The sequence below is a fragment of the Pipistrellus hanaki genome (assembly GCF_964339955.1).
Source record: "Pipistrellus hanaki genome assembly, chromosome: 15".
In the NCBI taxonomy this organism is placed as follows: domain Eukaryota; kingdom Metazoa; phylum Chordata; class Mammalia; order Chiroptera; family Vespertilionidae; genus Pipistrellus; species Pipistrellus hanaki.
Window position 1 is genome coordinate 5,790,927 of NC_140517.1, and position 24,137 is coordinate 5,815,063.

Sequence of the window (24,137 nt, forward strand, 5' to 3'; positions counted from 1 at the left end):
AGCAAGAAGGCTCTCCCGGGCTGGGTGCGGACCAGCCAGGAGAGCAGGGGACAGGCAGGGCCGCCCTCAGGGCTCGGTCAGCCTTGGACCGTGCCCCCCTACACACACACAGACACACACACAAATACACACACGCCCAGCCCCGCTGGCTTCTGGGCCATCCTGCACCCCCAGGAATGCAATGATCACTGTGTGGGCCCCACAACTCCTCGGGCAGGGTCCTTCAGCCTGTCCCAGGCTCCACCCGCCCCCGCAGCTGCACACCCTCCCCAGCCCCCCGGCCCCCACCCTTTCCTCTCTTTGTGTTGAAAACTGGCTGAGAGTCGGAAATGCTGGCCCTTGGAAGGCCCATCAGGCCACACAGGGACTTTGGGGGGGGGGGGGGGAGGAGGGCCAAGGGGTCCAGGGAGGACTCCGCCTTCTAAGCTTTTCTGTGACAGAAGCCACAGCACCCCGACCCAGGTCTGCCTTCAGCTGAAACCGTAGGGTCCCCCAGAAGCCCGCGGTCACGGGTCAGGTGGAAGGCGGGGCGGGGTGCAGGGGCCAGAGGAGGAAGGGCCTCACTGAGACTTGGCAGCGGGGTCAGCCCGGCAGGAAACAGCCTGAGGGGCCCCTCACCCCTACCCCGACCCCCAGACACTAGCAGCCCCAGCTTGATGCCCTGCGGCCCCCACATTCAACAGGAGTCTGCATCTTTAAACTGGTTCTCTGATGAACTTGGCTGCCCCCTAAACCAGTTTGGTCAGCAAACTCATGAGTCCGCAGAGCCCAATGTCAACAGCACAACGATGGACATTTCTTTGGAGAGCCACGTTTTTTAAACGTAGACTTCTTCTAACGCCATGTCTTCAACATAGACTGGCCCGGGCCGTGGTGTTTTGTGGAAGAGCCACACTCAAGGGGCCAGAGAGCCGCATGTGGCTCTTGAGCCGCAGTTGGCTGACCACGGACCTAACCTCCCTCTGGGCCCCTCACTGGCCCCATCCCGTCCGCACCTTCTGCTCCTGTAGGTTTTGCTGATTCCCAAGTCAGACAGTGAGGACACTACAGAGGAAGGGGAAGGGGTCGGAGATGCGTCTCATAAACTCCTCCTGCCGATGTGACAGCAGGCAGCTTTTCTTCCGGCCCGTTTTCCTTCGATTTTGCACAGGGTGGAGTGGTGGCTACAGCCCAGTGACCCGCCCCGGACCGCTGCTGGGGAGATGGACGGAGGATGGTGGTGGCTGCAGTGCCCGGCACTGGGCAGCCTCAGTCAACTTGCATTTTACTCGTGAGGACAATGGGGCTCAGAGAGGGGAAGTGACTTGCCCAAGGTCACACACTAGGACGTGGCCGTGCCGGGATTAGAACCTACAGGGGCCCACGGCCCACGGCCTCCCCGCCCGGAGACGGATGCCCCACCGCTGAGCCGCCCTGGCCTTCCCGCCCCGCACATTCTGGGCCTGGGAGACCCCAGGCCACCAACAGAGCCTCCTTTCAGGCCGGGCAGGGGCCACGCCGGCCGCCTCCTCCCCCGCCGACGTGGCAGAAAAGCCTTTTTGTTGTGGCTCACACAGGGGCCATTCTCCTCCGGCTCCGGAGAAGGCCTGGCCGGCTTCCTGCCCGTCCGCAGCCGCCCGCCCGGGCTGGGGGGACCCCGCCATGGAGGCTCCTCCTGCCGCTCCGCGTCCTGCAGTCCCGCCTCCGGGGCCCCAGGTCGCTTCCCAACCCATGAAGTCACTCAGAGGGCAGAGGTCAGCCACCCCTTGGCGATTCGAGCAAATGCTGGGGGTTCCAGGCCTCAAGATGCTTTCAGGGCAGAGCAGTACCCGCCTCAGCCCACTGCCCTGGCGACTGGATTCCTCAAGATTGACAGAGCCCGGGCAGAGGCCTCTGCCAGGCTGCTTGCCCGCCGACCTGCCCCCCTGAACTTGCTTGCCTCTGCGACGTTGCATATGCTGTTCCCTCCGGCTTGAATACCCTTCCCTGCACCTTCCACCCCGCCCAGGTTGCAAGGATCCTTCCAAGGCCCCGGTTAAGGCTTCCCTTTCCTCCTCCCCTCCCTCCTCCTCGGGGTGAGTGTGTGTGTTCCCACCTCTGGCTCACCCAGCACCTGTGTCCAGGCCACTCCATGCCTCGGAGCCCAGCCTGCCGAGCGCCAGAGGCTGACTGTGGCTGCCTTGCTGTGTCACAGGCCGTGTGTCCGTGGGCAAGTCACTTCCCCTGTCTGAGATTCTCCTCCCCTCGGAGGCTAGCAGCCGCACCTGATTCACACAGTTGGGAGGCTTGATGGAGCGGATCCTTGCAAACGGCTGAGATGGGCCTTGGTTACTAGGTCTCTGTTTCAGGTGCAGGGACCTGGAGGGCACTGGGGAGGAGCCATCCCTCCTGGCCCTCCTCCCCAGGGCTCTGTGTGGCATGGGATCAAAGGCCACCAGCCCGGGGGACTGACAGGTGCGGGGAGGAGGGACAATCAAGTCCCACCAGCTCCTCTCCCAGCTGCCCAGGCCTCTCCCTGCTGACCCCTCTGGGGAGGGGAGCAGGGCTGGCCCAGCCCGGCCCGGCCCCTCCCTGCCCGCAGCCCCAGCCCTCCTCCCCAGACCCTGGGCGGAGGCCCGGCTCAGGTTTCCTGCCCCCCAAGTGTACCTGACACCCTCCACCCCCACACGTGCACCCACCTCGGTCTTGGCCAGAAATAACCTCCCAACGCCGCTGACAGCCCGGCTCACAGGCCCCTCCTGGGAACACGATAACACAGCGCGGCCTGCACACAGCGCAGCCGTCCACGGGCGTCCGTTAGGGATCATCCCGAGCCCGTGGGAAGGGAGGGGCCCCGCTGGAGGCCGGCAATCTCCTCCAAAAACACACAGCGCCGTCCTCAAGCCCGTGGGCTTCCCCACACCAACCCCCTTTCCCGGTGGGGATCCTGAGGCCCGGGCCCTGACCCTGGACTGTGTCTCTGGGTCCCCAGGCAGGGCTCTCCTCCCCACCCACTTGGACACCCACCCTCCCCTCCCCACGGGGGGCCTTCCCTCTGCTCTCCAGCAGAGCTGAGCACAGGGTGTCCCAATGGACCCAGCGTCCCGATAAAGGGCGGTTTTGTGCTTCCACACACTGCGGACAGGAGCCCCCGGTCCGGAACAGCCCCTCTCCTGTCCTGTGAGAGCAGCTCCTGGTCCCTCTCAGGCCAGGGCTCTGGGAGAGCGGGCCCCATCCGATTGGTGGCCAGGTGATCTTGTGAACCAGGGCCAGCCAATCAGTATCCAGGGCATGGTTCAGGGGTGGGCAGGAAACTCACGTCTAGCCAATCAGGGTCTCCTGGGGGCTTTTTCTGGAGCTTTGGGGAGAGAGAAGCCCTATGTCTGGGGGGGATTGCTGAATTAGGGGGGTAGGGGTATGAGCCTAGAGCTGCTGATGGGAGAGAGCCAGGACAAGGGGAAACGGAGCCTTGAAGATTCTAGAAGGTACCATGTGAGCGCCTGGATCCAGCCATTCCTGAAGCTTTCTGGCTTGGGTTTTTCAGTTACATGTGCCAATAAACTCCCCCCCTTTTTTTCTTAAGCCAACGTGTTGGTTTTGGTGATTTTAAAACGTTTATCCCAGCTGATGCCCAGGGTACCCAGGTGCATGTTTAAGTTAATGCATTATTCTTGCCAATCAAGGACTGTTCTCCGGACACAGCCCAATCCCAGGACCACCATCTCTTCAATCCTTGGATGTTCACTGATACCCCGGGCTCAGTCTGGGGTGCTGACACAAACCCCAGCTGCCTACGGCAACGCAGGACACTCGATCTCCTCCAGAGGCCCGGGAAGCAAGGAGCCAGATGGTGGCAGGAGGGGCCCGGGGCGCTGTTAACTGTCACGTGGGCTTTTTCAGATTGCAAACGGTAACGCGTGCGGGCCAACGGGAACAGCCAATGACTCCGGACATGCCGGTGATCCCTACCCTCTCTTCTGCTCCACCTTCGCGTGTTATTGTACCTCCACTGGCTTCCCATTACGAGTATATATTCATATATTTTATTTGTTAAACGTGAGTTCATTGCAGCCACGCCCTTTTCATTTCATACAGCATGAGACCTGGATGAGAAACGCGAAGGATCGGAGGCTCTTTCTTTATTTGCTGCCTGAATTAGGACGAGCATGAGTCCCATTCCCAGGACGGTGAAAGGCGTGACTACTCAATGTATCTTTTTTAAAAATTTATTTCAGAGAGGAAGGGAGAAGGAGAGAGAGAGAGAGAGACAGAAACATCAGTGATGAGAGAGAATCATGGATCGGCTGCCTCCTGCACGCCCCACACTGGGGATCGAGCCCACAACCCGGGCCTGTGCCCTGAGTGGGAATCGAACCGTGACCTCCTGGTCCATAAGTCGATACTCAGCCCCTGAGCCACGCCAGCCCCCTTTCGTGTCCACATCCTATTGGTGGATTCATGCTGAGATGCTAAGGAGGGGCTTCCCCAGCCCACAGCAGGGCAAGCACAGATGGCATCTTAGAAATGTCCGTAATTATCACCAGTTCTCAGGGGCTCTCTGTGCACCAGATCTGACACGGTTCACAGTCTAAACCCCGAGAAGAACCCCACGGGGCAGGTCTTCTGTTCGCACTTCCCACTGGAGGAGCCCGGGGCTCAGAGAGGTGGAGGAACTTGCTCAAGGTCACACAGCGAATCCGTGAACTCAAGCCCACCCCTTCTCCTGACCCCAAAGCTCATGCTCTTAGCTGTTCTTGTACTCGGTGAACATCTGTGGATGTCAGGGGTCAGGCGAGGATCCAGCCGTGAGCCATACAGGGACCCTCTCCCTCCCGGGGCTCCTCTGTAAGAGGATGAGCATCCGGACAGAAGGAGCAGCCAGTGCAAAGGTCATGAGGCTGGGCCAGGTCTGAGGAGCAGAAAGGAGACAGCAGGGTGCCAAAGGGGGTGAGAGGAGAGAGAGAAGCCCGGGCCATCGGGTCCGGAGCTGGATGTGTTCTAAGCCTGACAAGAAGCTGTCGGAGGCCGAGACTGGTTTGGCTCAATGGATAGAGCATTGGCTTGGAGACTAAAGGGTCCCGGGTTCGATTCCGGTTAAGAACATGTACCTTAGTTGTGGGCACATCCCCAGTAGGGGGTGTGCAAGAGGCAGCTGATCGATGACTCTCTCTCATCGATGTTTCTAACTCTCTATCTCTCTCCCTTCCTCTCTGTAAAAAATCAATAAAATATATTTAAAAAAAAAAAAAGAAGAAGAAGAAGAAGAAGCTGTCGGAGCATTTTAAGGGGCAGGGGAGAAGGTGGCATGAGCTATGACTTTAAGAATATTTCTCTGGCTGCCCTAACCGGTTTAGCTCAGCGGATAGAGTGTCTGCAGACTGAAGGGTCCCAGGTTCGATTCCGATCAAGGGCATGTACCTTGGTTGTGGGCACATCCCCAGTGGGGGGTGTGCAGGAGGCAGCTGATGAATGTTTCTCTGTCATTGATGTTTCTAACTCTCTATCCCTCTCCCTTCCTCTGTGTAAAAAAAAAAAATCAATAAAATACATTAAAAATATATATTTATCCGGCTACTGCATAGCTTGCTAAGCCACCTTTGCAAATCTCCGTGATTCTGGCCTTCAGAGGGAGCCCGGGAAGGGGAACCGAAGTGGGGTCACCGCCCACAATGTGCTGAGGCTGTGATCACGGGAGGAATCGCCCTCCAGAAGGCAGCTCCCGCTTCTCCTCCTCCCCCAGGCGGTGGAGTGCCCGCCCCGCCCCACCCCCCACCAGGCCCGAGGTCATCCTTATCCGGGAAAGTCGTGCTGCTTGTTGGTTTTACTTGCAAGGCCGTTGGTTGCTGCTGAGTTTAAACTTTCTCCCTTGTCAATTGTTAACTATTGGGGGATTTTTTATTTTATTTTTTTATGGGAGGGAGGATTGCCGCTCGTTGCCCAGTTTTTTTCTCTTGGGGTGTCTCATCGTATTGATCGGCTGCCTCCTGCATATCCTCATCTGGGGACTGAGCCTGCAACCCGGGCATGTGCCCTGAGCAGGAATCGAACCGTGACCTCCTGGCGCATAGGTTGGTGTTCAACCGCTGAGCCACGCCGGCCCAGCTGTACTGTCTACTTTCATACGTGCTCCCAAATGGCCCTTCCAGGTCCCAGGAGAGCGTGCCTGACCAGACCGCTGGGCAGCCCTGCAGAGCGTTGGGGACGGGGTGGGACGCTGGGGGGGTTGGGGGAAAGTCTGCGTGGGGCTGGGGGGCTGGCTCCTGCGGTGCAACTTCGGGCCCTGGAGCCCGTGTCCCGGCTGATGGGCAGTGGCACTGGGGCACCTGGGGCCGCCTCTGGCTGGGTGCGCGCCCAGGAGCACGTGAGGGGGCCAGGCCCTGCCAGCCTCTGACAGCTCCTGCCAACCGACACCCGCCCGGGGCACCTTCCCCTGCCCTGCTCGGAGGCAGGACAGAAACCTGCCGGGCGTGTTTTCACCAGGCTGAGAGTTTCGGCCCCTCTCTGGGACTGTTTGTGTTTCGGGTCACGCTCCTGGCGGCCCCCACCCTTCCTCCCTCTGCCAAAGTGACAATGCCGAGGCTGCCAGGCCTCCAAGACGCTGGCCATGCCTGCCCTGAGCTGCCCAGCGGGAACCTCCTTGTCCTCTTCCAGGCCCTTCCGTACCCTCTGCTACATTTCTTTTTCTTTTCTTTTTTTTTTTTTTTTAATATGTTTTATTGATTTTTTACAGAGAGGGAGAGAGAGTTAGAAACATCGATGAGAGAGAAACATAGACCAGCTGCCTCCTGCACACCTCCCATGGGGATGTGCCTACAACCAAGGTACATGCCCTTGACCAGAATCGAACCTGGGACCCTTGAGTCCACTGGCCAATGCTCTATCCACTGAGCCACACTGGTCAGGGCTCTCTGTTACTCTTCATTCCCTCCCGGAGTCCTGGAAAGAGAGGTAGCTGCCTCCCTCCTACAGCCAGGGGGCTGGCAGCTGGCCCCAGGTCACACAGCCAGTCAGAGGCTGGGGTACCGGGAAAACTGACCCCCAGCCCATGTCCACCCCACACACCCAAACCGAACCTCCAGACAGGGAGTCGGCCTGGCAGCAACCCCCTCCGGTCCATTCATTCATTCAACAAAGACTGAAACTCGCCAGCATCCACTGCGGAGCGCTGGCCCCTAACCAAGCGCTGCCACCGGCTGTTTGTGTAAACAAAGAGGAGCACGGCCACACCCACCATCTGGCGCCGCGGACACCGTGTGTGTGTGTGTGTGTGTGTGTGTGTGTGTGTGTGTGTGTGTGTGTGTGTGGTGTGTTTCCAGGGCAGAGTTCGCTCCCTGCAGAGGCCACTGGCCCACGCCTGACACAGTTACCAGTGGCTCTTCGCAGGGAATATCTGCCCAGCCATATTATGACCTCCTTTTGCCCTTTCGTGAAGCCCTTCCTTGTAAGAAAAAAAAAATTAGATGTACGTTATATAGCTTATAGTTTATTTCAGCGTTTTTCAACCGCTGTTCCGCGGCACACTAGTGTGCCGCGAGATGTTGCCTGGTGTGCCGTAGGTGCAGACAAGACAAGAATTTTATAATTTTTCACTATTTTGTTTACTTAATATTTCATAATAAAGTAATTATAAAATACTTTCTTTGTGTTTATTTGATTCCTATTCAAGAGAATTACTTTATATATAGTCAATATAGGCACAGAGTTAAATTTTTTAACATTTTCTAATGGTGGTGTGCCTCGTGATTTTTTTCATGAAACAAGTGTGCCTTTGCCCAAAAAAGGTTGAAAAACACTGGTTTATTTAATATAATATATGCAAGGTAATTGTAATCATATAACCTAAGTATGTAATATAAAATATAAGTATCTCTCATATTTAATATAATACAGATTATATATGACTAGGCGGGGGGTGGGGGGGGGGCTGGGTTCCCTCTGCCCAGCCTGCACCCTCTCCAATCTGGGACCCCTCGGAGGATGTCCAACTGCTGGTTTAAGCCCCATCCTACCCGCAGGGATCAGGCCTAAACGGGCAGCCGACATCCCACTTGAAATCCGGGACTGCTGGCTCCTAACCACTCACGTGCCTGCCTGCCTGATCACCCCTAACCACTTTGCCTGCCTGCCTGATTGCCCCTAACTGCTCTCCCCTGTTGGCCCGATTGCCCCTAACTGCTCTCCCCTGCCGGCCTAATCACTCCTAACTGCTCTCACCTGCCAGCTGATCACCCTCAACGGCCTTTGCCTCACGCCTCCACCGTGACTTTGTCAGGAAGGACATCCAGAAGATGTCTAGTCTATCCGGTCTAATTAGCATATTACCCTTTTATGAGTATAGATTTTATTTTGTGACTGTAGGTATAAAGACAAGTACACCAGGTATTCCAGGCTGGGTTGTATTCTGTTTTTTTTTTCCTGCTGTTTTTAATGAATTCAAATATTTCCACGAGCCACTCGGACTACTGTGGACCCACGCACTGCCCCTCCCCCAAGGCTGGTGGAGAAGTGCACACGTGGGGCCCACACGGCCAAGAGGAGCGCCCCGAAGGAGGAGACCCTGTGCTCAGCCCTCACTCCCCGTGGACCTCACCCAGACAGTCCTGGGGCAGGGAGAGGCTTGAGGGCTCTGAAGGGAACCGCTCAGGGCGCAGACAAAGCGACTGCATACATTTCTTAGGATGAAATTCCCTTTCAAATTCCTTTATTTCGTATTTTTCAGACTTTTCATTGGCTTTTGTTTTTGGAATAAATAATAGATGCACTGCCCGGCCTGGCACGGCTCAGGGGTTGAGTGTCGATCTATGAACCAGGAGGTCACGGTTCGATTCCCAGTCAGGGCACATGCCTGGGTTGCAGGCTCGATCCCCAGTGTGGGGCGTGCAGGAGGCAGCCCATCCATGATTCTCTCTCATCAATGATGTCTCTATCTCTCTCCCTCTCCCTTCCTCTCTGAAATCAATTTTAAAAAATTTTAAGAGAAAAAACATAATAGATGCACATGGCTTAAGAACATGTTGAATGCCCCAAATGATTTGTAAAGGAATATAACCCTCCCCCCCATCTCTGCACCCCGCCACCTGCACTGGTCCGAGTCCCTGCAAGCAGAGATATGCAAACGTGGTTTACCACATTCCTACAAGGAATATGAGTATGTTCTTGTGCACAAATGCACCTTCTCTCTGTTGGATGGCTCTTTAGGATCCCGTTGAATGAAGAGAACGCAATCATGGCGCCTGCAATATTTTCAGCGCCCTTCCATTGCAACCGTGGAGTCGAGACTGCTCTCCCATTACCTGGTGCTTTCCGATTCCTTTATTTGAAACAAGGATGTGCTATTTACGGAAGACACGATAGCCTGAGGCGACCTCAGCGAATTCTAATTTGGGACATTTATGGCCGACACCCAACAGAACTGGCCGGAGCGGGGCGGGAAGGAGGCAGACATTGAACACCGATTTAGTAATTTTTCCCGGGGATATGACTTCACAATTGCAAGTGTTACATAAACTGTAAACAAATCCTTCCAAAGGTCACTTTACAAAGCAGGGCTTTCCGACTGAGAACATCTATCTATTCCCCAGGCGCCGTTAGGAGAATGGAAAGGAGGCTGCAGAGGCGGGAGAAGGCCGGGCCACCTGGTGTCCAACAGGAGACTTGTCTCCATCCTATAGAAGGAGCGCCTACGGAACAATAAGGAAAGAAGCAGCCGAAACCGGTGTGGCTCAGTGGATAGAGCGTCGGCCTGCGGACTGAAGGGTCCCAGGTTCGGTTCTGGTCAAGGGCACGTACCTTGGTTGCAGGCTCCTCCCCGGCCTGGGCCCAGGCTCTGGTTGGAGGTAAAGTCCCTGGCACGGATGAGTTCCCATTGGCGTGTGCAAGAGGCAACCGATCCGGCCGTTATTTACCATCCCACCTCTGTGAGGGAGGAATACAGCAGGGAACAAAATACAACAGGCAGGCAGACAAAAACCCGTCTTTCGGGAGCTTCCAGGCGAATGGGGGAGAAGACAATAAAAATCAGTAAGTCAGTAAACGGCACATGACGTGCCTGAGAGTAAGTACCAGAGAGAAAGACCAAGCAGAAAAGGAGGGAGGGTTAGGGGATCTGGAGTGGGGTGTGTGTGTGTGCGTGTGTGTGTGTGTGTGGGGGGGGGTTGCCTGGGTTGCAGGCTCGATCCCCAGTGTGGGGCGTGCAGGAGGCAGCCAATCAATGATTCTCTCTCAGCAATGATGTTTCTATCTCTCTCTCCCTCACCTTCCCTCTCTCTGAAGTCAATATTAAAGAAAACACACCTATTAAAGAAGTGCAGTAGATTAAATGGTGGGCCGCAAGAGATATGTCCCCGTCCCCATCCCCAGAACCTGTGAGTGGAACCTTCCTCATTAGAAAAAAGCGTTTTCGCAGAAATTCTGTTGTTCAGCAACCAGAGTTGTGGTGACTTGTTCCGGCAGCCCCAGGGAACTAACACAGGCAGTAAAACCCTGTGGAAATCGGGGGAGAATGTCCCAGGAAGAGAGAAGCTCAAGGACAAAGGCTCTGAAGCAGAGATCTCACTTGGTTTCTGCCGTGGCGGCTGGAGCCAATGGGAGGAGGAGGAGGGAGTGGCAGGAGAGAGGTCAGAGGTCTCAGGCCGTGGTTGACAAACTGCAGCTTGTGAGCCCCATGTGGCTCTTTGGCCCCTTGAGTGCGGCTCTTCCACAAAACACCACGGCCTGGGCCAGTGTATTTGGAAGAAGTGGCATTAGAAGAAGTTTAAGTTTTAAAAAAAATGGCTCTCAAAAGAAACTTCAATCGTTGTCCTGTTAATATTGGGCTCTGTTGACTAATGAGTTTGCCGACCACGGCCCTAGGGGACCAGACCAGGTGAGATTGTGTGCCCCTGTTGGCTTTGACCCTGAGTGAGGTGGAGCCAGGAGCAGAGAAGTGGCGTGATCTGACTTCATCGTTTAAATAAACTGTCCCCCTTCAACATCACACGGCCAGTTATTTTGGCAGCAACATGGGTTCCTTCAGCAACAGCGACTCCGGACAACCCCGCTGCAGCAAAACCCGCAGGCTCCTCCCGCAAGCCAGGAGCGGAGCGTTACTCTGTGGAGAAGAGGAGGAAGCTGGGAGGGGCCGTTTGAAGGAAAGTCCATTGGAGGAACGTGAGTGTTCAGGGCGGTGACGTTTCTCATTGGCCCATTGGTCCATGGGCTGAGCAGGGAGGGGGCTCTGCCTTCTTCCTGCAGGAGAGGGAGGTCAAGTTCCTGGCAGGGATGAGTTCCCGTTGGCGTCTGCAACTGACACCTTCCTTTTGGGATCTGTCATTGTCACCAAGAGGGAGTGCGTGAGGGCTCCCCCTGCTGGCCTCCTGACTCCATCTTTTTTTTTTTTTAAATAACTCTTTATTGTTCATATTATTAGAAATGTTCCTCATTTTTTCCCCCTCCGTTGCTCCCCTCCACCAGGTTTCCACCCCATCCTCTGCCCTTTCCCCACCCTCCATTGTCCTGACTCCATCTTAAAGGAGGTTTCCCTTGATTGATTTTTCACATCACATCCCAATTTCCTCTGTCTATGCTGCTAAGCCAGGAGCAACTTAGGGGCAGGGACTATGTCTTAAATTTTTCTGTATCCTCAAGGTCCAGTCCTATCGAAAGAGTGCCTACAAATCAATAATAAAAACGGGACTTGGGGGGTAGAGGGAAGAGGCTCATGGATCAGAGATGTGTGAATAACGAGACTCTGACCGAAGCCGGTTTGGCTCAGTGGTAGAGCGTCGGTCTGCGGACTGAAAGGTCCCAGGTTCGATTCCGGTCAAGGGCATGTACCTTGGTTGCGGGCACATCCCCAGTAGGGGGTGTGCAAGAGGCAGCTGGTCGATGTTTCTCTCTCGTCGACGTTTCTAGCTCTCTCTCTCTCTCTCCCTTTCTCTCTGTTAAAAATCAATAAAATAGATTAAAAAATAAAATAAAATAACGAGACTCTGTCTCCCACCCATTGCACCGAATCACACGGAGACTCCAGAGTGAGCGAGGGAGTGGGGACACGCGTATGCTGTGGGTGGACGGGATGGTGGCGGTGCCCCTGCCAAGGCCATCCGCCCGGCCACCCTGCGAGCTTCCTTCCCGTCCCGTTCCTGCCCCGAGCATCTCGTCCCCTGCTCGGATGTATACAGTGCTGTATCCTGTTCCCCCCTCGGCGCTGGAGGCTCCGCATTTCCCGCTTTAAAAACTCTTTGTGCACGTGGTACGTAAGAGAGAGCAGGCACCACGGGGTTTGGGCTGGTTTTGTGGTGAGTGCAAAGTTCACTGTGGAAAACTGAGAGCGAACCGACCAGAACAAAGAGGAGAGAGTGAAAATCCCCCAAAACCTACCACTTTGACATCCTGTGGGCCCTCCTTCGGCTCCCCTGTGCATGAGTGTTGAGGTGTGTGTGTGTGTGTGTGTGTGTGTGTGTGTGTGTGTGCCTTTTAACAAAACCGGGATGCTATTGTAGATAAAGAGCTTCACAGATAAGAAAAAGCTAAAGGAGTTCACCACCACCAAGCCAATGTTATATGAAATGCTGAAAGGTATTCTTTTTAAAAAATATATATTTTATTGATTTTTTTACAGAGAGGAAGAGAGAGGGATAGAGAGTTAGAAATATCAATGAGAGAGAAACATCGATTAGCTGCCTCTTGCACACCCCCCACTGGGATATGCCCGCAACCCAAGGTACATGCCCTTGACCGGAATCAAACCTGGGACCCTTCAGTCCACAGGCCGACGCTCTATCCACTGAGACAAACTGGTTAGAGCCTGAAAGGTATTAAGAAGAGAAAGAAGAAAAAGATAAAGATAAAAATTATGAACAACAAATACATATCTATCAACAAGTGAATCTAAAAACCAAGGGAATAAAAAAATCTGAAGAACCGAATGGACTGGTGAATATAATAGAATCAGGGGCATAGAAAGGGAGTGGACTGACAATTCTGGGGGGGAAGGGGAGTGGGGGTGCGGCAAGAGACTGGACAAAAAGTGTGCACCTATGGGGGGAAAAAGAGGAATAATTGTAATAATCTGAACAATAAAGATTTATTAAATTAAAAAAAAAAAAAAAACCTGGGGTGCTATCAGACCTTGTGTTTTGTTACTTGCTTTTCTTAATAAACAAAATTCTTCTGAGCCGGGGTTTACGGCTTCCTGGTTCTCTCATGAGGAACCACCTTATTCTCCGTCCTCAAGGTCGGGATGGGGTCAGCCTGGTGCTGGCGAGGCCCTTGGGGAGCCCAGTGATGCAGACATCAGAGGGGTGCAGGCTCCTGGGGTCCGAGGGCTTGTCAAAAACGCCCCTGATCTGGGGCAGCTGTGGGGAGCAGGGTCCCAGACCGGAGCCCCAACCTGGCTGTCCCCGAGGCTCACCCCGCAATCGCCTCCCCTCGGGGTTCCGCTGCCCGTCCGGGCCCATCCTGGCCTGTCCTGAGCTGCCCTGGGGGGAGGGAGGGGGGTAAGACTAGGCCCTGAAGCCCCTGAGGATTGTGGGAAGGGCCGGCGTGTGGGGCCAGCCGCCAGGGCGGTTTGCCTCCGTCAGGCTTTTGGCCCGAGAAGCCTCCTTGGTCCGGCCCTGGGCCTGGAGGAAACCCCTGCGCCCAGCCTCATTGTGCTCGCAGGATGTCCTGCTTCCTGGCCGCCTAACCTATTTATGGGCCACAATGGCCGCTTCCCCGGGGGCCCTACTGTACTCGGCCGTCCTCCGCGGCCTCTGGACGGGGCCCAGCCCGGCCTGCCCGGGGCGGGACCTGAGGGGCATCCCCTCACAGGCTCAGTCAGCGGGTGCTTGGAGTGCCGGGCACAGGGCGAGGGCCGGGCACAGGGCGAGGGCCGGGCACAGGGCGAGGGCCGGGCACAGGGCGAGGGCCGGGCACAGGGCGAGGGCCGGGCACAGGGCGAGGGCCGGGCACAGGGCGAGGGCCGGGCACAGGGTGAGGGCCGGGCACAGGGTGAGGGCCGGGCACAGGGTGAGGGCCGGGCACAGGGCGAGGGCCGGGCACAGGGTGAGGGCCGGGCACAGGGCGAGGGCCGGGCACAGGGCGAGGGCCGGGCACAGGGTGAGGGCCGGGCACAGGGCGAGGGCCGGGCACAGGGTGAGGGCCGGGCACAGGGTGAGGGCCGGGCACAGGGTGAGGGCCGGGCACAGGTGAGGGCTGGGCACAGGGCGAGGGCCGGGCACAGGGCGAGGGCCGGGCACAGGTGAGGGCCGGGCACAGGGTGAGGGCCGGGCACAGGGTGAGGGCTGGGCACAGGGCGAGGGCCGGGCACAGGGCGAGGGCCGGGCACAGGGTGAGGGCCGGGCACAGGTGAGGGCTGGGCACAGGGTGAGGGCCGGGCACAGGGTGAGGGCCGGGCACAGGGTGAGGGCCGAGCACAGGTGAGGGCCGGGCACAGGTGAGGGCCGGGCACAGGGTGAGGGCCGGGCACAGGGTGAGGGCCGAGCACAGGTGAGGGCCGGGCACAGGTGAGGGCCGGGCACAGGGTGAGGGCCGGGCACAGGTGAGGGCTGGGCACAGGGTGGGCCGGGCACAGGGTGAGGGCCGGGCACAGGGTGAGGGCTGGGCACAGGGTGAGGGCTGGGCACAGGGTGAGGGCTGGGCACAGGGCGAGGGCCGGGCACAGGGTGAGGGCCGGGCACAGGGTGAGGGCCGGGCACAGGGTGAGGGCTGGGCACAGGGGAGGCCGGAGGCTCAGCGAGAAAGAGTGAACAGTCCGCCAACCTCGGCCACGGTGCGATGGTGCGTGACGTGAGCTTCCAGCGTGGACCGTTCTGGCCCCAACTTCCTTTCTTATTTCACCTCCTCCCCCCACCCCACCCCCTTGCCTGGCCTTCCCTTGAGCCGCAGGCTCACTCTCTCTCTCTGGAACGGCCCTGCCTCAGGATCTTTGCTGTTCAGCTGGCTCTTCTGGCCTCTTCTGTCCGTCCCCCGTCCTCAGCAGGTGAATCAGGCAAGATTTAGCCACTGGAGCCCCGTTCAGCTCAGTAACTCCTACTCAACCTGCAAGGCCCCACCTCCAATGCCCACTTCTGGGAGGCTTTCTGTCCAATACTGGGTCCGTCTGAGCAGCTGCAGCAGCAGGTCCCCTCCCAGGAAATGGTGGGTCCTGAGGGGTGTCCAGAAGCCTCAAGCATTCCTACCCCCGGACTCCTATTTGGGGAGGACAGGGCGTGGAGGAGAGAGGGAAGGGGCATGGGTCTGTGTCACTGGCCCCTCCGGGAACAGTCAGAGCTTGGAGGGAGGCGGAGAACCCGGCCACCAGCTGGGCGACCTCAGAGGCCCCCGGAGTCAGGAGGGCCAGGCCTGCAGGAGGGGACCGGCAGCGCGGCCTGGGGGGCGAGGCCTCGGACCCCAGGGAGGGAGAGGCGAGGAGGCCCTGGGTCGCTGACCCTGTGGTGGGCCATCCCCATTCCTGAGCCTCAGGCTCCTCCCTGGGAATCTGTGAGGGCAGCCTGAACCCGGGGGGGGGGGGGGGGGGGGGGGTAACTAGGACACACCCCTGCCCTTCCCTCTTGGCCTTCGGTGCCTCTGGCCCAGCTCTATTAGGGAAATGGGCCAAGGCACACCCATTTCTCAGATGCCAAAACTGAGGCCCCAGGGGGCCGGCTCAGGCTTGCATCCCCTGCCCTCTCCCACCCCCATGACTACAGGCGATGGTGGCCAGATAGCATGGTGTGTGCACACACACAGGCGCATACACACACACACACACAGGCACAAATACAGACACACACACACAGAGGGACACACACAGGCACAGGCACATGCACACACACAGAGGGACACACACACACACAGAGGGACACACACCCACTCACATACACGCGTGCAGGCACATACATGCACACACACACACACACACACCACACACACTCACACACCCTCTGCAGGGCCACCCTGGGCTCGGGCAGGGCTGAGGGTGGGAGGTGGGAGCAGAGCAGGGTTTTTCCAGCTGCCGGGCTCCTTCTGCCAGAGCGTGAGGGGAAGGCTGGCGGGGCAGGAGGGGGGGCTGGGGGAAGGGGGAGGGGCCGCACCAGCCCCTGAGCGTGTTCCACGGAAAGCATCACTTTTTCCCTGGAAACACTCAGCGGGCTCGGCCCCCTCCCCCGCTGTCCTTTCCTGGCGCAGCAGCGATGGGGGGCGGGGGAGAGAGGGCCCCAGCCCGCCGAGGGGGGCCCTGTGGCTCCTAACCCTGACCCCCACCCACAACTCCGCCGACAGGGAGACCGAGGCAGGCGGTGGGAAAACCTTCCTCCACGCTGGGTCCCCTCGGAGGGGCCGCGGGGCCAGTCCCCTGCCCGGGGAGCCAGCACCCGGGACAGGCCGCTCCCTGTGGGTCTGGGGAACCAGGCCCCGCCCCTGTGCCACGGGGGCGGCCATCCCCTCCTCCACGGGCGGAGAACAGACTCGGCCCCTCCCTCCAGGGATGGGGAGGTGGGCCAAGGGCACGGGGAGGGCAAGGCCAGTGAGCGCAGGGAAGGGGTTCTCTGGCTTCTCACTCTCTCTGCTTCCTCCTCCCCCAGCTCCAGCCCAGATCTCTCTCTTCTCTTTCTCCTCCTCCCCTCTCCCGCCTTCTCTCCTCTCTCCCTCTGAGTCATTTCTCTCTTGTTCCCTCTCATTCTCTCTCTTTCTAGCTCCTCTCTTTAAGATATATATATATATATATAATTTCAGAGAGGAAGGAAGAGGGAGCAAGAGGGAGAAACATGAATGAGGAGAGAGAATCATGGATTGGCTGCCTCCTGCACGCCCCACACTGGGGATCAAGCCTGCAACCGGGTCTGTGCCCTGACGGGGAATCGAGTCTTGACCTCCTGGTTCATAGGCTGATGCTCAACCCCTGAGCCAAACCGGCAGGGCCGGCCCCTCTCCTTTCGGGGAGCGCTCACTTTCATTTTCCTTGGCTTCTCCATCCCGAAAGCTCCCTTCTCTCTCTCTCTCACTCTCTCTCTCTCTCTCTCTCTCTCTCTCTCTCTCTCTCCCCTCTCCAGCACCCCTGCACCCAGTCAGCTATCCCGTGAGCACATCCCCAAGTTGTTCTACCAGCTCCTGGGCCTGCGCCTGCCCCCACCCCAGGGCTCCCAGCCCCAATGGGCACCCCAGCTTCCTGCTGCCCAGGCCAGAACCAGGGCACTGTCCTGTTGGTCCCAGTTATTCAACCTTTGGGCCTCACCTGGGGCTAGGCCACCCGCTCCTCACACCCCGGGTGCCCACTGGCCCACCCCTGCTTCCCCTGCGTCCCCTCCAGCCAGTGAGGGCCCTGCTCTCCCACTGAGCCCCTCCGTGATGCAGGACTCCCAGCCCCGCCCACTCCCCCAAGCACCTGCACCCACTCCTGCCCTCTCCACTGCGGGCACCCCTCCTCCAGGCACCCCTCCTCCAGGCGCACCCCTCCTCCAGGCACCCCTCCTCCAGGGGCACCCCTCCTCCAGGCACCCCTCCTCCAGGGGCACCCCTCCTCCAGGCACCCCTCCTCCAGGCGCACCCCTCCTCCAGGGGTACCCCTCCTCCAGGCACCCCTCCTCCAGGGGCACCCCTCCTCCAGGCACCCGTCCTCGGGCCTCTGTGGCGGACCTGGTGGGGGTGGGGGAGAGGGTGTCCCTGGAATTCCCAGCCCAACCCCTTCACTTTACAGGGCAGTCAGGCCCCCACCGCGGGGCCCGAGCGGGCACCCACACCCATGGTCCAGGGCTCTTGGCGGGCGGGCTGCCTGCATGCGGGAGGGGCTCCTGGCTGGTCGGTGGCCGGCAGGCCGCCCGGCGGCCTGTAAATCACCACATTGTCTCCTGGGCCTTTAGGAGGAGGGCAAGAATCTGCCTGCACCCAGCCCTCCGCCCGCCAGGCCAGGGGGCTGGCACAGCCGGAGAGAAAGGGGGTCTTTATGCCCACGGGCAGGCGGGCACCCGACAATGCCCTCTGGTGAAAGGGGTCTTTGTGACGCTCGCAGACTGGCCGGAGGGGACCAGGGGCCTCCCCAGTGGGAGGCGGTGGCAGGAGGCTCTGAGGGGCCGGGGGAGGGGGGCACGGGGAGGAGGGAGAGGCGAGGGGGTCACAGGCCACCCCAGGCCCGGAGGAAGGACCATGCGGTGGCGGAAGGACCGAGGACACACTCCCGGCGCAGCACAAGGAAGTGGCTTCAGAGGCGCTGCGTCCTGTGTCCCCGGCCCTGACCTCCCCCGCTGTGTGTGTGTTTGGGGGGGGTGGGGACAGCTTCCTGCACCGGCGGGGTCACAGCGGAGGGCGGGCCCCCCTGCGGACCCGTCCTCACTGCTGCCCTCACCGTCGCCGTCACTGCTCCTTCAATCATGGGGCACAGCCCCCGCCCAGGTCCTCCCTGAGCGTCTGCCCGCCCGCCTTCTCCCAGGCGCCCACCCGGACGCTGGGCGGCCCCCGGCCACGGGGTGAGTTCCTCCACGGTTCACACCCCTGTCCGCCTCTGCCCGTCCCCTGCCGGCGAAGCCCTGCCATTCAGGGAGCCGGGGACGTGCCCAGCGAGGCCCGGAGAGGCCGCATCGGGTTTCCGACTCCAGGCTGGGCGACCCCAGAGCCATGCGTTTACCCCACGTGCCCCCCACCGCCCTGTGCAGGCACCCTCCCTCCAGCCCCTGCCCGGCGGGACCCCAGGGAGAGAAGGGCTCCCTCAGCCCTTAGGACGGACAGGGGCGGGGCAGGTCCTGGGGCAGAGCCCCCTCCCCACTCCTCACCCCTGCCCGTCTGACACCCCGAGCTGTGGGCCATCAGGCAGGGCTCCTACTCCCTTACAGTGGGGCCGTCACACCTGTGAGACTGTGGAGACCCCCCCACCCCCAAACATGGCCCTGCCTCTGAGGCGGAGCGGCAGGAAGCCCGGATGGGGTGGGGGGAGGCCAGGGCAGGGGCAGCCCCTTTGCCCTCCGGGAGGAAGAGGCTGAGCCAGGAGCTGCAGCCTGTGAGTCAGCATCCCCAGAAGCCAGGCAGCCCCGGGCCTGGCGGGGGAGGGCAGAGCTGGGTCCCTCTGTGGGTGGGGGGGGAGGGGGTTCTCCCCAGGGAAGAGCAGAGCCACCCATGCTGGAGCCATGTGGGAGCCGTGTCTCCCGAGCCGAGGCAAGGACCCGGTGATGCGGCCGCCCTGCAGACTGTGGTCTCTGGGAAAGGGTGTCCTTGCAGAGAGCGAGCTTGGGGCCGCCTGCCCTCCCCCCTCAGGCTGCCCCCTCCCCCCCGGCTGCCTTTCTATCCCACCCCCACCAGCCCACACTCCCCTGCTCGCTGACCACGGACAGGTGTTAGGGCACAGCCAGCTGACCCTCTGCCGTGCAGATGGGCACTGGGTCCAGGGAGGGGCTCCTCGCCTCCTCACATTTCTGAGAGTCTCCAGCTTCCTCCCTGCGAAGCTTCCTTTGTCCCCCTGTCCTCCCCACACAGCCCCTCCTGGTCCCTCCATGCGGCCCACGGACAACCACCGTCACCATGACAACCTGGGAGTGCCGGGTCCCGCCTCCGCTCGTTCATCATTCTCTCAGGGAAGCCCAGGAGGCCCTGTGCGGTGCGGGTGCCTGTTGTGATTCCCGCTCCTGCACAAGGGGAGCTGGGCGAGCTGGTCTGGCATCCTGAGGTCACAGGCTGGCAGGCAGGCGGGCGGGCGGGCGGGCTCCAGGCCCACGCGGGCCCAGCCTGAGAGACGGGCTCAGCCACCGGCCACTTGGCTTCCCCGGGCCCGATGGGCACGGCCCTTCAGCTCGTTGCCCTGCAGTGACCCCAGCGGCTGGAAGGGCAGAAGCCACCAGAGGGCAAGGTCGCCACCAAACTTGCTCCCTGCTGAGCGGGAGGGGCGGGGAGGGCCTGCCTGGAGGAGGGCGGACTGTGGCTCATTCCGGGAGAGACACCCCCTTCTTTTCCAAAGCCCCCGCCACTGCCACAGGGACCTCCTTTCCTCCCTCTGTTCCCAATGGCCAATGTAGGGGTGCTGGGTCCACCTCCCCCAAATCCTCCTGCCGATCGGACTTCACTCAGGACACCGGCATCCGGGCCCTCCAGCCTGTTCCGTCCCCGGCCCATCCCTGCCTCCTACAGCCCGCACCTCAGTGAGGACCCGTCCTGCGCCCGCCCCGCCAGCAGGCCCCCCCACGGCCATCACGGCTCCTGGTCAGAAGCCAGTGGCCAACTCAAAATAACTATTTCCCTTCCCTCCGCACAACTGTCCCTCCTGGGGAGGGACAACAGCTGCGAGGGATCAAAGGGGGGGAACGGAACCAGAGCACCCCCACCCACAGCCACACCCAGGCCCAGACCCACAGAACTGGAGGCTGGGGCGTCGAACATGGGGGTGAGGAGCCGGCCCTGCCAGAGCCGTCTCCCCTGGGAATGGGAGCGGGGAGGGGCACCAGGAGGGCGGAGCGTCCCCTGGCCCAGCACCCCGGCCTGGCCCACCTGTGGCTGGACTGGGCTTGCCTCCAAGCCTGGGATGTGAGAAATGGGCCTGGCTGGGGTGGCTCAGTGCATGAGCGTCGTCGACCTCTGAACCAGGAGGTCACTGTTCGATTCCTGGTCAGGGCACATGCCCAGGTTGTGGGCTCCGTCCCCAGTGTGGGGGGCGTGCAGGAGGCAGCAGATCCATGATTCTCTCTCATCATTGAAGTAAGTATCTCTCTCTCTCTCTCTCTCTCTTTCTCTCTCTCTCTCTCTCTCTCTCTCCCTTCTCCTTTCCCCTCTGAAATTAATCCAAAGAAGTGTATATAAATGTAGTTTTAAACTGAAATAGCCACAGGTGGCTAGTGGTTACCATATTAGCACCATACTGAAACTCTGTTTTTTTAAAGGGCCGCAAACATCTGTATTGCAGCCTGGCCCCCTTTTCCGAGGGAGATTGCATAGCCCGCACGCCTTGCTGGGTGACGGCGTGATCTAAGAAGAAATCTGTATGTTGGTCTCGGGCCCCGCTCCTGACCAGAGCCCTTAAAACCTTTGTGACTTTCTGAGCAGTAAAAGGGACTGGAGCCTCTTTGGGCCTGGGGCTTTGACACAGAGCTCCTAATCCTCTGGAATGTCCGGGGTGATAGGAGAGCCTTTTGTTCTCATCAGTGACTCCCAGCCCCCCTCCCCGCCCCGGGTGGCCTCTGGATGGGGGCTGGTCACCAGAAGGACCGAGCTGTGCTGAGAAGCCTGGAATTTTCGGCCTCACGCCTCCTCCTCCTCCTCCTCCTCCGGGGAGGGGAGAGGCTGGAGCGAAGTTAATCATTGACCCTGCCTGTGTGACGGAGCCCCTGAAAGGCCCTCCAGTGCCAGGGTGGGAGAGCTTCCGGGTTGATAAACACCCACGTGCCTGGGCCGAGGCGCACCCCCACTCCGTGGGGACAGAAGCTCCGCCTTCGGGACTCTCCTGGACTCAGCTGGTTGCTGTCTGTATCCTCTCCTCTCCTCTGCCATGTCATAAACTGGGGGCCGTGTTCCCCTCAGCTGTGTGGGCCAAGCAGCAAGTGATCGACCTTACAGGGGGTCTGGAAATGCCCAAACAGGCCTGGCCTCGCACCTGGTGTCTGGGGACGGAGATGCAGGGGGGCAGGGGGAGGGGGCAGTCTGTTGGGCCCTTTATCCCTCCGGGTCTGACCCTAACTCCAGGTGGTTGGTGTCAGAATTGGGTTGTAGGACAGTCCCCCAGCGGGTGTTAGAGGACCAGTCCCTGCGGGAAAAGCCGCGTCTGCTGTCTCGGAAGAAAGAGCGCTGGTCGGGTTTGAACTTGTGGCTGAGATTAAATCTCGTAGCCCACCCCCGGGCAACCGGCTGGGAGGGGGACAGTGACCGCTCTCGCCTATGCTCCCTGAGGGTGGCAGACGCCTGAGAGTCACGTGGTGGCTCGGGCCAGTTTCCAACACCAAGAAAAGAGGTCGCAGGCCCTGGCTGGTGTGGCTCAGCAGATAGAGCATCAGGCTGCGGCCTGAAGGATCCCAGGTTCGATTCTGGCCAGGGGCACATGCCCAGTTTGCGGGCTCACATACCGATTGATGATTCTCTCTCATCAGTGATGTTTCTTTCTCTCCCTCTTCCTTCCTCTCTGAAATCAATAAAAAAAAAAATTAAAAAAAAAAAAAAAGAGGTTTCAGGCTTGGGAGGGTGAACACGAGGGCAGTTGAGGCGGCTTTGGAGGGCAACTCGGACCCCAAAGGCTGGAGTGTGTGGATCTATTCTCCTGTCTGTACTGGCTTTCCTGTATCCCCGCCCCCTTCCCCAAACACCAGGGTTCATGATGGAGACCTCCTGGAAGAGCGCTGGGGGAAGTCCAAGGATGACAGAGGCCTCAGAGCCATGACCCCCGTGCATGCAGTAACATCCTGACCCTGCCAGCCTTCTCTGGCTGCTGCAAGCCCCACCTTTGGTCCCGTGCGTCGCCTCAGGCTGGCCCGCCTCCTCCGGGCCAGAGCAATTCGGTGGCTTCGCCCTGCCATGCACACTCACGTATCCTCCTGAACGGCAATGACAGCATGAGGGTGTCACGGCCATTAGCCTATTAGCTCTTTATTACATAGGATAACACACTTGATCTACCGTCAGGCTAATTTTGTTGATGAGGCAGCTCCCGTGATGGCCTCCACCCTACAGTGAGGGTCTGTGCAAAGCGTTTCCACATCCCCCTGCTCCCCCTCCGCCCCGCAGCATTTTTACTTTTTCGCTTGGCTTCAGACACCATGGATACCAAGAGGCACGCTTTTTCCAAGGCTCACGCTCCACCCAGCTGTCCGATGCCTCGTGGGTTTACAACCGGGAGCGCCCGGTGGTTTGCATTTCGGGAAAGGGTGTGGAGACGCCACTTACCAGGAGGATCCTGCAGGAAGGGAGCGGCAGGGGCCTGGGGAGGGGCCGGGGCCGCTGTGCTTCTCCTGCCCTCCCAGCATCCTGCCCTCAGAAGCTGTCCTGGAGGTCCGTGCTCCCTCCACTTTGGAGCAGCTTCCCAAGTGCCGGAGACATCCCCAGTCCTCGGGGGAAGCTGTTACACATGTTGATTTATGGGCCCGATTTAGATCTCCAGCAAGAGAATCTGCATGTTAATGAGCTGGGCCTGGAGCCTGCGTGGTAACAGGCCGGGGCGCAGGCACCTCAGTGTGAGTGTTTGAAAGGGAGGAGCATGATGGGAGGAATAGCTTGGTGTTTGTAACTGAAACACACACACACACACACACACACACACCCCGGGTGTGACAGGACCCGGGTAGGAAATAAAGCCTCGTGTCCCGGGAGCCCCCTGAAGGGCCTCTCGGGTCCCTAGTGACCCCCACCCCCAACGCTAGGTGAAGCCCTCTCCTGAGCTTGGAGACATGTCCCCTGCCCGTCACTCGAGGCTGTCGCTTATAAATGCATCCTAGAATATAGCCTTTTGCCTATTTAAAAATGGTGTGGACCGAAACTGGTTTGGCTCAGTGGATAGAGCGTCGTTCTGCGGACTGAAAGGTCCCGGGTTCAATTCCGGTCAGGGGCATGTACCTTGGTTGGGGGCACATCCCCGGTAGGGGGTATGCAAGAGGCAGCTGGTCAATGTTTCTCTCTCATTGACGTTTCTAGCTCTCTATCTCTCTCTTTCCTCTCTGTAAAAAATCAATAAAAATATTTTTAAAAAAATGAAAATAAAAAAATGGTGTGGAGCGTTGACCTATGAACCAGGAGGTCATGGTTTGATTCCCGGTCAGGGCACGTGCCCGGGTTGCAGGCTCAGTGATGGAGCCGCCAGTGCGAGGGGCCTCAGAGGAGAGATCCAAGGCCTTTCCCGGTGAGTTCCGACCCCGAAGCTTTGGCTGCAGCTGTTGAGGGGCCAGGGAAACCCGCTCGGGCTCTCTGGTGCTCACTTGTCTCCTCCAGATGCCCAGGCAGGGGCTGGCCTGGCTGCAGGGAGGCAGCCCAGGGGCCAGTGGCAAAAAGGAGCCCAGTTGGGAGTGGCTGTGCACCTGTCACTCTCCCTGGGAAGGTGGTTCCTCTGAAGGCCATGACTGTTGGGAGCTGGATATGGCACCTGCCCCTCCAGCTTCCAGTCTGAGGTCCCTCTGGCCCCAGCCTGTCCTTCCCTCCCCCTCCTGTGGCCTCACCAGCCATCTTCCTGGGGAGCTGGGAGGCGAGGGCCAGGGGCTGGGCAGCCGCCGGGGCCAGCTTAGATAATTCATGGCATCGCCCTGACGCCCCCTCACTTCCTCTCGGGA